This window comes from Eurosta solidaginis, unplaced genomic scaffold, assembly GCF_040869045.1.
Source record: "Eurosta solidaginis isolate ZX-2024a unplaced genomic scaffold, ASM4086904v1 ctg00001039.1, whole genome shotgun sequence".
NCBI lineage: Eukaryota > Metazoa > Arthropoda > Insecta > Diptera > Tephritidae > Eurosta > Eurosta solidaginis.
In genome coordinates this window covers 242,114-256,041 of record NW_027136886.1, presented here as the reverse complement: position 1 = coordinate 256,041, position 13,928 = coordinate 242,114, and the positions used below count along the sequence as shown (strand labels likewise).

Sequence of the window (13,928 nt, the reverse complement as noted above, 5' to 3'; positions counted from 1 at the left end):
ACACCACGGTGGCCGCCGGGATTTTAGCGATCTGAAATTTCAATCCCGAAACCCCGAAGTTGTCCCGAAATTGAGACTGTGTAGATTTCTTTATGGTTTTTGACAAACGTTTTTTTAGTTTTAAATGAAATTTTGCGCTGAGCATAAAATCAGCTGTTTTATTCTAAAAGCGTGAGTAGCAAGTACTCGGCATATATTTACTATGAATGACTTTTTTGGGATTTTAGGGATCTGGAAGTACAATCGCAGATTGTCTCGAATTCAGCCTGTATAGATTTCATTATGAATTTTGACAAACATTTTTAATTTTCTATTTTAAATGAAATTTTCTGCTGAGCATAAAATCAGCTGTTTTTATCCTAACAGCTGTTTTATCTTAAAAATTTGGGTAGTAGGTACTCGTCATGTTTTACGTCTATGTATGTATGTACTATAAATGACTTTTTCGGGATTTTAGGGATCTGAAAGTTCAATACCGAAACTCCGAAGTTGTCCCGAAACTCAGCCTGCATAGATTTCTTTATGGTTTTTGGAAAACGTTTAATTTTAAATGAAAATTTTCGCTGAGCATAAAATCAGCTGTTTTATCCTAAAGCGTGAGTAGCAAGTACTCGTAATGTTTTACGTCTGTGTATGAACGAATAATGAAAGACTTTTTTGGGATTTTAGGGATCTGGAAGTATAATGCCAGGATTGTCCCGAATTCAGCCTGTATAGATTTCTTTATAGTTTTTGACAAACATTTTTTTAAATTTTAAGTGAAATTTTCCGCAGAGCATAAAATCAGCTGCTTTATTCTAAAAGCGTGAGTAGCAAATACTCGTCATCTTTTACGTCTGTGTATGTACGTATTAGAGGTTTACGCCGATCACTTTATCTGCGGCGGCGGCGTAGGCACTATAATATACCGGCGGTGGCGGCGTGGACGGCCTCCTGGCCCTCACATCACATGCCATCACAGAAGAAGACTTTGAACTCATACCTTCGCCGATGTCACTTTCTTAGAAGCTCTAGGTGTAGCTCCGAATACTTCCTAACGAATTTTTTTTCGCGCTATGCCGAGCACTACCAGAGAAACACCTTGAAATGTTAGGGAGTAACTATTCGGCGAAGGATGCCGCCCTCGAAATCATAAGCAGTCCAAGTGGATATCATTGCGTAACTCATGGGTGAAAATATTATAATCATAATTAATTTAAATTTTACACCATGGATACATTTTTTTAAATGCAGACCAAAATTGCAGATGCTTGCGTTCGAAACATTGATTTCAACAGCCTTCGTTAAACCAAAGCCTCATTTTAGAATGAAAGTCGACCAATTTTAAGTTGAAAAATGTTAAGGTTATATGCCCAGTACAAACTGTTGTTTTCCGGCCTTTTGATACAAGCCGCGTAGCTTCAATTTTTAGAGTAGTTCGACTATTCCCTACGTTAGGGTAGTAGAACACCACTTTTCCTTCACCACTTTGAGTGTTCTTGCGAGGGACAAAGCCTCATCTGGTAAATATATTGTGGCGAATGTTGACATCACTAGGCTGTTAGTAAATAATCGCAACAACAAAACACAGCAAGCAGTGACACTTATGTAGAAGGCAACGGAGAGATATCTCACACACACAGACAAAGTAGTTACTCACACATACACACGCATATGGCTATCAGAAAAACATCAACTACAAATATACATGCATATAGCTGGTAACCAAGCATGAGACACAAATGTTCTCGAACTGTTCTCGAAATGACTAGACTTTGGAGAATAGGGTGAACGAGAAAACCGAGAGTATAAAGCAGCGCAAGCTGGGGAATCAGTAATCAGTTTGATTTAAACACGCCATTAGTTACGAAGTGAAGTATAATTGTACTACTCCAAAAGTAGGCTAATAAAGATCATTTTGCAAAACAGAATATTGCAGTTATTTATGCGATAGTTCCGCGATTCTAACGTTAGCAGAAGGTTTCAAATAAGCGGAATTTCCCAAAATTCTTTATAATATATACCTAAGTATTCGTATATGTAACAGGAGCCGTAACGTGTAGGTGATATATTTAAACTTGGTTGATAGGCTAGAATCAATGTGATTCACTCCAAGTGACTAGTTGGGATAGGCCCGCCAACTTTAGGAAATGTCAAACCGGGAGACTTGGGTGTTGAATGATTAAGTGTTAAAATCAAAATTAACATTTCAAACGCTATTTTAAAGTTTTTCAAATAAACAAGAGATTTTTGAATAGAAAGCCAAATGATTTTTCAAACCTTTCTCATACGTACATATATCTTCAACTTAAGGAGCGTTTAAGCTCCTGGAACCTTCTAAAGGATTTTGCATCACTTATTTCGCTTATTATTTTAGCCAATCGGAATATAGAATTTTTTGTGAAAATCAGTACTTTTTCGGGAAATTTGCTTTTTTTAACAACTTAAGGACAACATGAAAACATGCTCGACTTGGGTCATTTTATTTGAATTCATTTTTCTTAATTTTTTTTTTTTTTTGAAAGAATTATGTAAAGTGAGCATTAACATTTTTTATATAACTTTTTTTTTTAGTGTTTTGTTTTAATAACTTGGTGATGCAAAATCCGTGATCAGCCGGCATGGAAAGCGCCTGTTTTTTAAATAACTTTTAAACGATTAGAAAGAGTTAAGTCTCGCAATTGGATTCTTGTAACTGGCAGTGATGCGCATCCGTTGATACCCATTTCGACTATATCGGACCAATTTTCGACATGAACCTAGGCAGTCTTGAATAAGTAGAAAATATAGTACCGCGCCGATTATTTTGACATTCGGCGGCGGCGTGCGAAAAACGACGAAAATCGGCGGCGTATATTTCTAGTACGTATAATGAATGACTTTGTCGGGATTTTAGGGATTTGGAAGTACATTGCCAGGATTGTCCCGAATTCAGCCTGTATAGATTTTTTAGTTATTGACAAACATTTTTTAAATTTTAAATGAAATTTTTCACTGAGCATAAAATCAGCTGTTTTTATCCTAAAAGCGTGAGTAGCAAGTGCTCGTCATATTTTATGTCTGCGTATGTATGTATAATGAATGACTTTTTCGTGATTTTAGGGATCTGAAAGTTCAATCCCGAAACCTCGAAATTGTCCCGAAACTCAGCCTGCATAGATTTCTATACACTTTTTTAAAACCCTTTTTTTATTTGAATTTTAAATGAAATTTTCCGCTAATATTAAAATCAGTTATTTTATGCTAAGAGCTGTTTTATCCTGAAAGCGTGAGCAGCAAGTATTTGTTACGTATTTGGTTGCGAATCTGGTTTCGGTTCCACATTTGGACCCGCTTTCTTCGGTGTCAGTTTACCATTCTCTTCTATTGTTGACTCTTTTGTTCCCGGCTCCGACTTTGGTTCCTTTTTGGGTCCCGTATTCGGGTTCTGTATCAGTTCTGATTTCTGATCTTCGGTTGCGTGTTTCGCTCCCGGTCCAGTCCGATTTTTTTGGGTTGGGTTTCGGTTCGACTTCGGTTTCTTACCGTTTCTTTTATTTCCCTTCCTATCCTTTGCGTCTTTTCTCCATTTCCTTTAATTTATTTTCTTTATGTTCCAAACTTGATCAGGTTCAGTTCGGTTTCAGATTCAGTTCCCCTTTGGGCTTCGGTTTCTAACCGTTTATTTCATTTCCGTTCCTCTCCTTTGTGTATTCTCTCCCTTTCCATTAATTTATTTTCTTTATGCTCCAAATTTGATCCGGTCCTGCCCCATCTGGGGTTCGCTTTCAGATTCGTTTCCGCTTTGGGCTTTGGTTTCTTACCGTATCTTTTATTTCCGTTCCTCTCCTCTGCGTCTTCTCTCCCTTTCTTTCAATTTATTTCCTTTATGTCCCAAATTGCTCCGGTCCCGTCCGAATTTCGGTTTTAGATTCGGTTCCGCTTTGGGCTTCGGTTTCTTACCGTTTCGTTCTTCTTTACTTTTTTCCTGTCCTTTAGTTTTCTTTTCTTTCGAGGTTGCAACTGTAGGGAGTGTTTTTATTTTGAACTTCGTCGTCTTTTCTGCCTCTTTCATAGTTTTCGCCAACTTCTTGTCGTTATCATCTTCGGCATCATCATTACCGCCGCCATCAACACCGTAAACTATAAGAATCTTAACTATTCCTTCTTTTTCCCTCTTCCTCTTTTATATTTTCGGAAGATTCCACGGTTTTCTAGTAGGCGAAGGACTGCGACCACAAGATACTAGAGAGTACGCTCCCATGAGTGGGTCCAGTATTGGTTACAATGCAGTGAATCAGCCCAAGACTTTTTTCTGATCTTCAAATAATAAATTAGTCGTATTTTTTCAAAGCCCCTGCTGTGCCATTAATGGCGCCAAGACCTATGTTTTAAGACTACATAGTCCTTTTAATTTCTTTTGTAGGGCAATGCATAAGTATTTGAGAATTTTCACCACTGATAAGCTAATTGGTTCCTACATAGAGAGGGTTTCTTTAGATTGACTTCCACAATTTTTTCCATACCTTTTGAAGGCAGCTAGCTGAGGCTACTTGGTCTGTAGGGCGAGCGGAGATGCAAACTTTTCAGTTTATTTATTATAATTAATAACCAAATTTACAACCCATTAAACCCGCTGGCGCTTTTCTTTCGTTAACAGTAAGGTAGTTGTCAAAAAATGATCTAGACCAAATCAAATTTAAAAAAATGTAAGCCCAAAAAAATATACCCACAAAAATATTGCCAGTCTTGATTTGTTGGATACTAAAATAAGCAATTAAAAAGCACTAAAAGTCTAATTGTACCGAAAAAAAGCTTTCATCAACCGCGGAAAGTGCCAAAGCAAACATTTATTTAGGCTTACCATATCGGCGTCGAGTGTCAAACACTCGAATAAAAAAAAAAGGGAATAAAAATGCTGATGCACTTGTAATAGAAGTGAGTGAATTTATATTTACAAATCACCATTTTATGTACACATTTGAGCAACAAAAATGCCCAATTAACAAATTATACAAAAGACCAAATTCACCAGATGCACGAAAATAAATAAAAAGCTCTCTAAAAGTAGCGCATTTCGAGCAAACCAAAAACAAACTCAAACGAAATGAAGTGGTGCGCGTGCCAAGTGGAGTTGCGTGGAATGAAGCGAATTTGGGCCAACACCAAAAAACGAGCAAACGAACAAACAAAATATGGGAAATCATACGTAAACAAAAATCCGTTTAACCCGTTTACGAAAATCGCGCGATCTGTGGTAGCGTTTAGTTTTCGATGGTAAATTGCGGTAAACAAAAATACTGGCAAACCAAGATACGAGACGTCACTGACAGCAAACAGGTGTGTGAAAAAATATCGAAACATAAGCACGAATGTTGTGTTGTTAGTGTGGACGAACATAGAACGATGAACTATAATGGCTTCGATGATTATGCATCGGCACGTTTCTCATCGAAGGTATGTTGGCAGCGGAGTGCCGAGCGCAGAGAGATAAGTGCATAGCAACCATTGGCGTGAACGATTAACGGTCAATGCTTATGCGTTCTGAAGTTAGCTGCATTGCTTTGTTTTGCTTCGAAATGCTGTGCTTTGCTTTAGCGGTTGTTTTGTTGTAGTTAAACAAATTACAAAAACAAGGTTTGAGGGGTTTTGTCAGCGCTCCAAAATCAAATTTAAATGAAAAATCATACTTAACGGTTGTGTTCTGTTTTGTATATACTCCAGAGTAGTCTACAAATGTCTAACATCGCCAGAGTTCCTACAACGTCAAATAATGTGGTTGGTACCCCACTAAGTTCCGAGCTTACCTACTTTATGGGTTAACGGTACTTGACAGGCCATCCTTCTCAGAGCATACATGTATCAGCTTCAGAATCCAGAAAAGAGGAAAACTTTAAAAAAAACTTCCCCAAAATGCGCTTACCTCGAAGCTTGTTCCCTAGACGTCCCAATTAGATTGGGCGAGATTAAGAAAAGGTGAAAGTTATAAATGATCGACTAAGCGGGATAGGCGTAGACCCAAGCGCGGCGCTTTAAAGTGACTTTAGACTAACAAAGTTACTACTATCATTATTGATAGCAGATGTAGGAAGTATGGGTTGGAGGAGAAGATAATCGAGCACGTTTTGTACTTGTGTCTTGCGCTTACTAGGCTATTCCTTTAGCTACTAGGAGTGATACATCTATCAGATCTAGAAGCAGCAAGTGGCATATGTCCTAGAAACCTTCTAGTATTTGCCAAAAGGACGGGATTTATTTCATAACACGGGTCTTGGTTTTGATAGGGTTTTTCAGTTTGGTCGTTAAAAAAACTTCTAACCTACTTTAACTTAACTTAACACTACGAACTAATTCAGTCTATGTGAGATCTTCACGGACCTGGCAGTTCAATCTAACCTAATATCCCGGACAATGGACTAACCTAGCACCTACCGAAAAGACTTCCCCCTCCCTTTATATTTTTTTAACTTAAATTCTTAGACATTGAATAAGTTTGGAGAACTTCCCGTCATCCCTTGCCAATTCAACCCTTTTCGATTTTTTAATCCTTTTCCAAATAACTGTTTCTCAGGAAGAGAAATAATTAAATCCCCTAAATAAAACCCCTCGCTGATATCAAAGCACGCCAGCCATCCGTTTTTGACGGTACCTGAAGACAACAACGTAGACTAGCTCCTACCGGTTATGGGGGTTACAATTTTCCCGAGGCATGCCTTTCGTAAGAGGCCACTAAAATTCTGACCCGAACATTCGGAAAGTACCAGATTCATATACTGCAATGGACTACCCACAACCCCAACACTCGCTTAAAACTTAGGAAGTCTGATGCGCTTTCTACCAATCCTCTTCCCTTTAGTGGGGGTCATCCCGTTTCTTTGCCGCAAACCTCGGTTGTCGCTAGAAATACGGTATGGGCCTACTGACCGCATACATCCCTTCTGCTTTTATCGTGAATACTCTAAAGCAGAGACTGTCCTCTTTCGATAACGCCCATGACTATGACAAATGTCTTACACAGTGTGACTTATTTTCGTCCAGAGAGGAATTTACTTTTAATTTACATGAAGTCTTCCATAGTATACGTATGTCAATAGTGACTTGGTTACATAGACACGAATGAACTGATTTCTTGATGGTAGCCATTACACTGACTTGACCTGATTCACCGAAATGTTTATCATTTCTCTCTCTTGAGCTTGGTTACAAAATATAGAATTTACGGTTTGACTTTTTGGCGGTCTCGAATGGATCGAAGAGGTATTTCGCAATCCTGATGCTACCATAGCAAACTCAGGCAAAGACTGCTTCTATAGTGAACTCATAAGGTCGAGTCCGGACATAGATGGTCTTTTGAACAAAATTCCGCTGTAATTGCACGGATTGGGATCCCCTTTCCTTTGGTTCAGATTCAAGGCACTCTCAGGTTCGCATCCGATTATATTTCTCATACGTTTTGATGCATGCCTTTTACTCTTCGCCACATATTTGTCTCGCCGGGAAATTCGGGGACTCTATTATCCTATTTAGTAATAAAAAGAAGTGCTTCTTCCTGTAACTTGGTGGCTAGGCTACACATTTACTAGTGGAATTTTTGGGAATTACTGTAATCAGAAAGGATCTAAGGCCCTTCGCACTTACGCTTGTTGGGTTCACGTTTCTTTTTACTACTCATGTATGCATTCTACCTCAACGGATCATGACTACTCGCCATTTCTTTCGAAGCGGGACGTCATTCCTCATTATACGTGTTTGTCGTGTAGGTTGGCTGGTGCCAGTTCAAATATTGCTTTCAGAGAATAGGTTTTAAACCGAGTAGTTAAATCATTTGTTTCGTGGCTAGCTTCTGGACCGCAAGCTATCTTTGTGTTACTGTACGTACGTTTTTCGTTATACAGAGGCGCGCGCATATCTTGGCTGCTAGAAGATGATGATCTGAGTTGATATTATGACCTCGTATGGTGCGCATATCCAGAACGGTGGAGCTTTGCCTGCGGTCGATCTTGACGTATTGAATTTATTGTACTGAAAGCAGCCTTTCATGCAGCACTTTGGTATTTAAGCTTCGTATTTGAGCTCTGTAGATACTCAGGAGCAGACAAACGATTGCAGAAGAATTTTCTTTCCTTGGACACCATTCATTTCTTCGTACGTATCATTTCCTGCAATGCGTTCATGGCATCCTTTGCGTTGAAAATACGCCTGCTAACTGGCATTTTTCTATTATACGAAACCAGATATATGGCACAACGCCGAAACCGGTTTGTCTCGAAACCAAATTTGACAAGGGATGACGGAAAATCGTTTCAATATACATCACTTAGTATATGCCTTTAGATTATAGTCCGAAAAAAAAGAGTTGTCATCTTAGTTAAGAGTTATTCTGGAGCCCTGGTCTTTGTGTTATGCGTCATTATAGTTGTTGTTGTGGTTTTACCTGTGCGCTCGTATATTTTTCCTAGTGTTTAGGGCATTTGTTGATTTGCAATTTGCTAAATAACTGTACTACAACCCTTTACCAAGCATTCAACCATCCATCACCCCCCCCCCCCCCCCCCCCCCCCGTGGTTTCAACCGTAAATCGTTAGCAATAAGTTACGATTTTTTGGCGGAAAAACGAATATTTCGTGCGAAAGCGTATTTTTTGACTGCCCACTTATGGTCGCACTGCGGTTAGGGAGATAACAATTGGTTGGCCAGTCAACAACAAAGCAAAAGCTGCTGCATTAGCGTGAGTGTGAAATTGATGTTGCGGCTTTGGTAAACAATTGGCAGTGGCTTTTTGGCATTTTCGCCACTTTTTGTTTGTTTTTGGTAATGGCAAATATTTTTCTAAAGTCGAAATTGACGCTAACACTTGTAATGATTTAAAATCCGCGCATAACTGCATTTGTTTTTTTTTTGTTGATAATATATGATGAAATTCTAAATGGCTGAGAGTTTTACACACGTAATTAATACTCGGTAGACAGATTTGCATTTTTGTTTTTAAATTATGACAGCTTAAAGTGGTCGAGGTGCAGCTTGAAGTGCTTGCTGGAATCAAAGCTCACGAGCTTTTAAGGTATGATATTAAGTATAAGTGAGCGTTCTACGTTTTGTGGGGACAACTATGCTTTAATTAGGTTAGGTTAGGTTAGGTTGAACTGGCCGCTCCATGAGGACCTTACATACACTGAATGAGTCCGTAGTGTTACCAGAAGTTTAACGACCAAACTGAAAAACTCTATCAAAAAGCTGGACCTACGTTATAAAATAACTCCGTCCTCTTTCCAAATACAAGAAGCTTTCAAGGACTTAAGCCACTTGCTGCTTCTAGAACTGAGAGCTTTATCACTCCTAATAGCTGCAGTCTTAGCCTGGCAAGCGCAGGGCACGAGCACAAAATGCGCTCGATCATTTCCTCCTACAAACCCACCTTCCTACATCTGCTAACACTGACCAAGCCTAATTTAAAGGCCTGTGACATCAGAAGGCAGTGTCTAGTCAGAATACCCGTCATGAGTCTACAGTCCCCTCTTTTTAATGATAGAAGTAACTTTGTTGGTCTAAGGTTGTAAGATCTACACATAATCTTCGACACTTAACAGCCCCGCGCTTAAACCCACGCCTTTCCCGCTGGGTCGATAATGTGCACCTCTCACCTTCTCTTAATCTCGTCCAATCTAATTGGGACGTCTACGGTGCAAGCTTCAAGGCACGCGCCCTTTTTAGCTAGTTCATCTGATTTTTCAATCCCATCTATTCCCATATTTCCTAGGACCCAATACAGATGTATACTGCTTAAACTCTAACACACTTTTAGATGCTGTGCTATGCCAGATTATTGCCTTAATTGCTGCTTGGCTATCAATATAAAAGCTAACAAGGTTGCAGTTTGAGCTATTCTCTTCCAGTGTTTCTACTGCTTTGGTTACGGCTAATATTTCCGCCTGAAAAACGCTACAGTAGTCTGGCAGTTTGTAGGATCTGTTTATTTCCGGACCAGCACAGCATACCGCAGACCCTACTCCTTCCACTACTTTGGAACCATTTGTGTACAGATGTATCTTCCCTTCCGCCATTTGACCACCCTTGCGCCAACCGTCCACCTCTATTGTGGCCTTAAGATCTCCCTCGAAGCGCAGATAGGGAATCAGGTAGTCTGTTCGTCCTGTAATTGATGACGCTATACTGCTATGTCCGTACGGTCGGCGCTCAAGCTGCCCCGCGGCACTGAGCCTGGTTGCAGTTATTAACGCTATGTTCTTTGCAACCTGGTCTAGAGGTGGAATGTGTAGAATGGCATACAGTGCAGTCGGCGTTGTTTTCAGGGCTCCCGTAATGCTAAGCATTGATAGTCTGTGTACGCCCCCAAATTTTTCGAGGTAGGTTGTTTTTTGTGAGGCTTTCCACCAAACAAGAACTCCATAGTATAGAATAGGGTTTACAATCGCTGTAAAAACCCAATGAGAAAGATAGGGTGATAAACCCCACGTACACCCCAGCATTCTTTTACATGCATAAAGTGCCGTTGAGGCCTTTTTCACCCTCTCCTCCGCGCTGAGCTTCCATGACAGCTTACTGTCTAGGATGATTCCCAGATATTTTGTGCAAGGTTTCTCCTGTAGGCTCACCCCTCCTAACTTAGGCCTGGTCCAATTTGGGACCTTGTACATTTTTGTAAGCAAGACCATATCCGTCTTCTCCGCATTGGGTGTCAACCCGACATTAGATGCCCAGGTATGAATATCCCGAGATGCCTGATCCATCAAAGTGCTAATCGTTGGAAGACACTTTCCACTTATGACTATTGCAACGTCATCTGCGTAAGCCGTAAGTTTTACGGGTCCCTCATCGAATCGCCTGAGAAATTGGTTGATGCCAGCGTCCACAGCAGAGGTGATAGCACCCCTCCCTGCGGCGTGCCCCTGTGCACTGATTTCGTGGCCTCATACAATCCCCATTGTAATGTAACCTTCCTGCAATTTAACATGCAGCCAATCATCTAGTTAAGGCTGGATGTGCTTTAATTTAATTAAGACCATCCATAATCGCTCATTTAGAAATATTGTTGAAAGCCCCGGCAATGTCTAAGAAGACTCCTAGAGCATATTCCTTATATTCCAAGGCTTGCTCTATGCTTATTACCACCCTATGCAATGCGGTGCCTACCGACGCATGTTGTGTTGTAGAGAGCAGCTTTTCATCCACGTTGTACTTTATGTACACATCAATCAGCCTCTCATAGTTTTGAGCAGAAATTTTGTTAAGCTAATGGGTCTATAATCTTTGGGATATACGTGACCGATCTTCCCCGCCTTTGGTAGAAAAGCTACACGAGCAGTTTTCCAAGAGTGCGGAAATCGCCTTTCTCCCCCGTGACGTTAGAGTATTATCATGGTTTCATTGCGCCAATTGAGGGTAGTGCGCTACCCCAACGTCCAATAAAAAAAATACCCATTTATCGCCTCAGTATCAGGCTGGAAATGATTTTGCGGCCCAGCTCTACAACTTAACCTAGCCCCACTTTAGAGAGCGATTATTCCATCTAAAAAATGAGTAACCTAATTATTTTTCAAAGCATGCGGAACCACCAAAATGAGGTTTAGACAAGCTTACTTACTTACTTAATTGGCGCTTAACCGTCTAAACGGTTATGGCCGTCCAACAAGGCGCGCCAATCGCTCCTTCGCTCCGCCAACCGGCGCCAATCGGTCACACCAAGGGAGTTTAAATCGTTTTCCACCTGGTCCTTCCAACGGAGTGGGGGCCACCTTCTACCTCTGCTTCCATAGGCGGGTTCCGATAGAAACACTTTCTTGGCCGGAGCATCATCTTTCATTCGCATAACATGGCCTAGCCAGCGCAGCCGCTGCATTTTAATTCACTGGACTATGTTGATGTCTGCGTATAGCTCGTACAGCTCATCATTAAATCTTCTTCGGTACTCGCCATCGCCAATGCGTAGAGGTCCATAAATCTTTCGAAGAACTTTTCTCTCGAACACTCCCAAAGCCGCTTCATCTGCTGTTGTCATGGTCCATGCTTCTGCCCCATAAAGCAGGACGGGTACGATAAGTGACTTGTAGAGTATGATTTTCGTTCGCCGAGAGAGGACTTTACTTTTCAATTGCCTACCTAGTCCAAAGTAGCATTTATTGGCAAGATTGATTCTTCACTGGATTTCAGTGCTGATGTTGTTGCTAGTGTTGATGCTGGTTCCCAAATAAACGAAGTCTTTTACTATTTCGAAATTATGGCTGCCAACAGTAGCGTGGTTGCCAAGGCGCATATGCGCTGACTCTTTGCTCGATGACAGCAGGTACTTCGTTTTGTCCTCATTCACCATCAAACCCATCTTTACCGCTTCTTTTTCCAGCGGTTTAGACAAGCAGGTGTATAATAAATGCACCAAAAGAAAGCAACGTAATTGCATTAACTCTTTTAGTCTTGCTAAAAACTGACAAGACAACATTAAAGGCGCTTCCATCCTCATACTAAGCTGGCTAGTATTATTTACAGAACACGTACGCATTCACTTGAAGAAACACACTCGACGCTTGTTTAGGTTTGGTTTTATAAGCACCTTCAAACCGCATCCCTTATACCGTGGGCTTGCTCACACAGCTGTCAAAAGTTGGTAAAAGACGCTGACCAAATGTGGACTTAGGACGTGCTTTTAATTTTTTAAAAACGGCTTTTAAAAAAGTATGCGATAAAAAACACATTGACAAACGCGTGTAGTGTTGGAAAGCGGAAGGAAGCTGCTATTTCGCTGCATGCACCGTGTGTGCGTGTGTGTGTGGCAAGGCAAAGGGATAACAACAAGCTACGACAAATCTGTTAGAGCTTAAATTTTATAGACTACTCACAGAGATCGCCACGACTACATTTCGTTATTGTTTTAAATGCACGGCAAGCACACATAAATAAAGAAAACGTGAGAGGAGGTAGAAGAGAGAGAGAGAGAGGTAGTGGGACTCAACGCTCTTGCAGAAAAACCACGGTTAAACAAGTGCAAATGAATATGGTTAGCAGAAAAAGAAGAAGACCAACGCGGAAGAAAAAAACGTTAATGCGAAAAAATAAAATATGCACAAAATATGTATGAAATTATTGAAAAGAAGGAAACGGTCAAATACAACAACAACAACAAAAAATCGTGTAAAGCGGTGCATTTACATAATGAAGAATATGTCCTGATGTTGTCACACAAAAAAATAAAGGACACATATGAGATGAGTTAAATACATTCATAGCGCAACGAAAAGGCATAGAAAAAATGTGTCACGAAATGAAATAAAATACAGCAGAAAAACAAAAAAAAATTTATAAAATTCTAGAAGGGTGTAATGTTGAGGGAATTAGCGCAGCAGGCAGCGAAAGGGAATAGCATTGGAAATTGGTATGGTCAAAAGAGTCGTGTGCTAGCCAAGTGTGTGTTATGGGGCGTAGTGCTGGTGCTGCAAGTGTAAGTAAGGAGAGGGTCCTGCAATTATGCGAATGAGCTCTCATATACTAAGTCTTACATGTGGAAATTATACAAACCTAAAAGGGCGTCGCCATTGCTGCAGTTTCCTTTTTATATATACTATTGCGAGTTTTTAGGAGTTCTCCTCTAAAGTATGATCTGAAGGAGACTTTGTTAAGGTTCTTATGTATGAAAAAACAAAAATATAAGCCCAAGTCATAAGAAAAAGCAAAGAGAAAATAATAGCTTTGGTGTGAGATCGCGCTACCAAAGGCTTACGACGATAAATCTCGAACCAGCCCTGGCAACAACGCCAGTCAAGAAATCCAGCGAAGAATCACTATTTCTAGCAAATGCTACTTTGGGCCTAGTAGACAATTGAAAAGAAAATTACGCTTTTAGCAAACAAAAATCATGCTCTACAAGGCACTTACCGTGCATGTACTGCTATATGAGGCAGGTGAATGGACCAGCACAAAATCAGATGAGGCAGATTTGGGAGTGTTCGAGAGAAAAGTTC

At 40.3% G+C, this 13,928-nt stretch overlaps 1 pseudogene; it reads right to left on the bottom strand.

Annotated features, from left to right (window-relative positions):
- The window catches only part of LOC137235653 (nuclear pore complex protein Nup88-like), a 185,091-nt pseudogene that overhangs the window by 19,133 nt on the left and 152,030 nt on the right, over window positions 1-13,928 (bottom strand).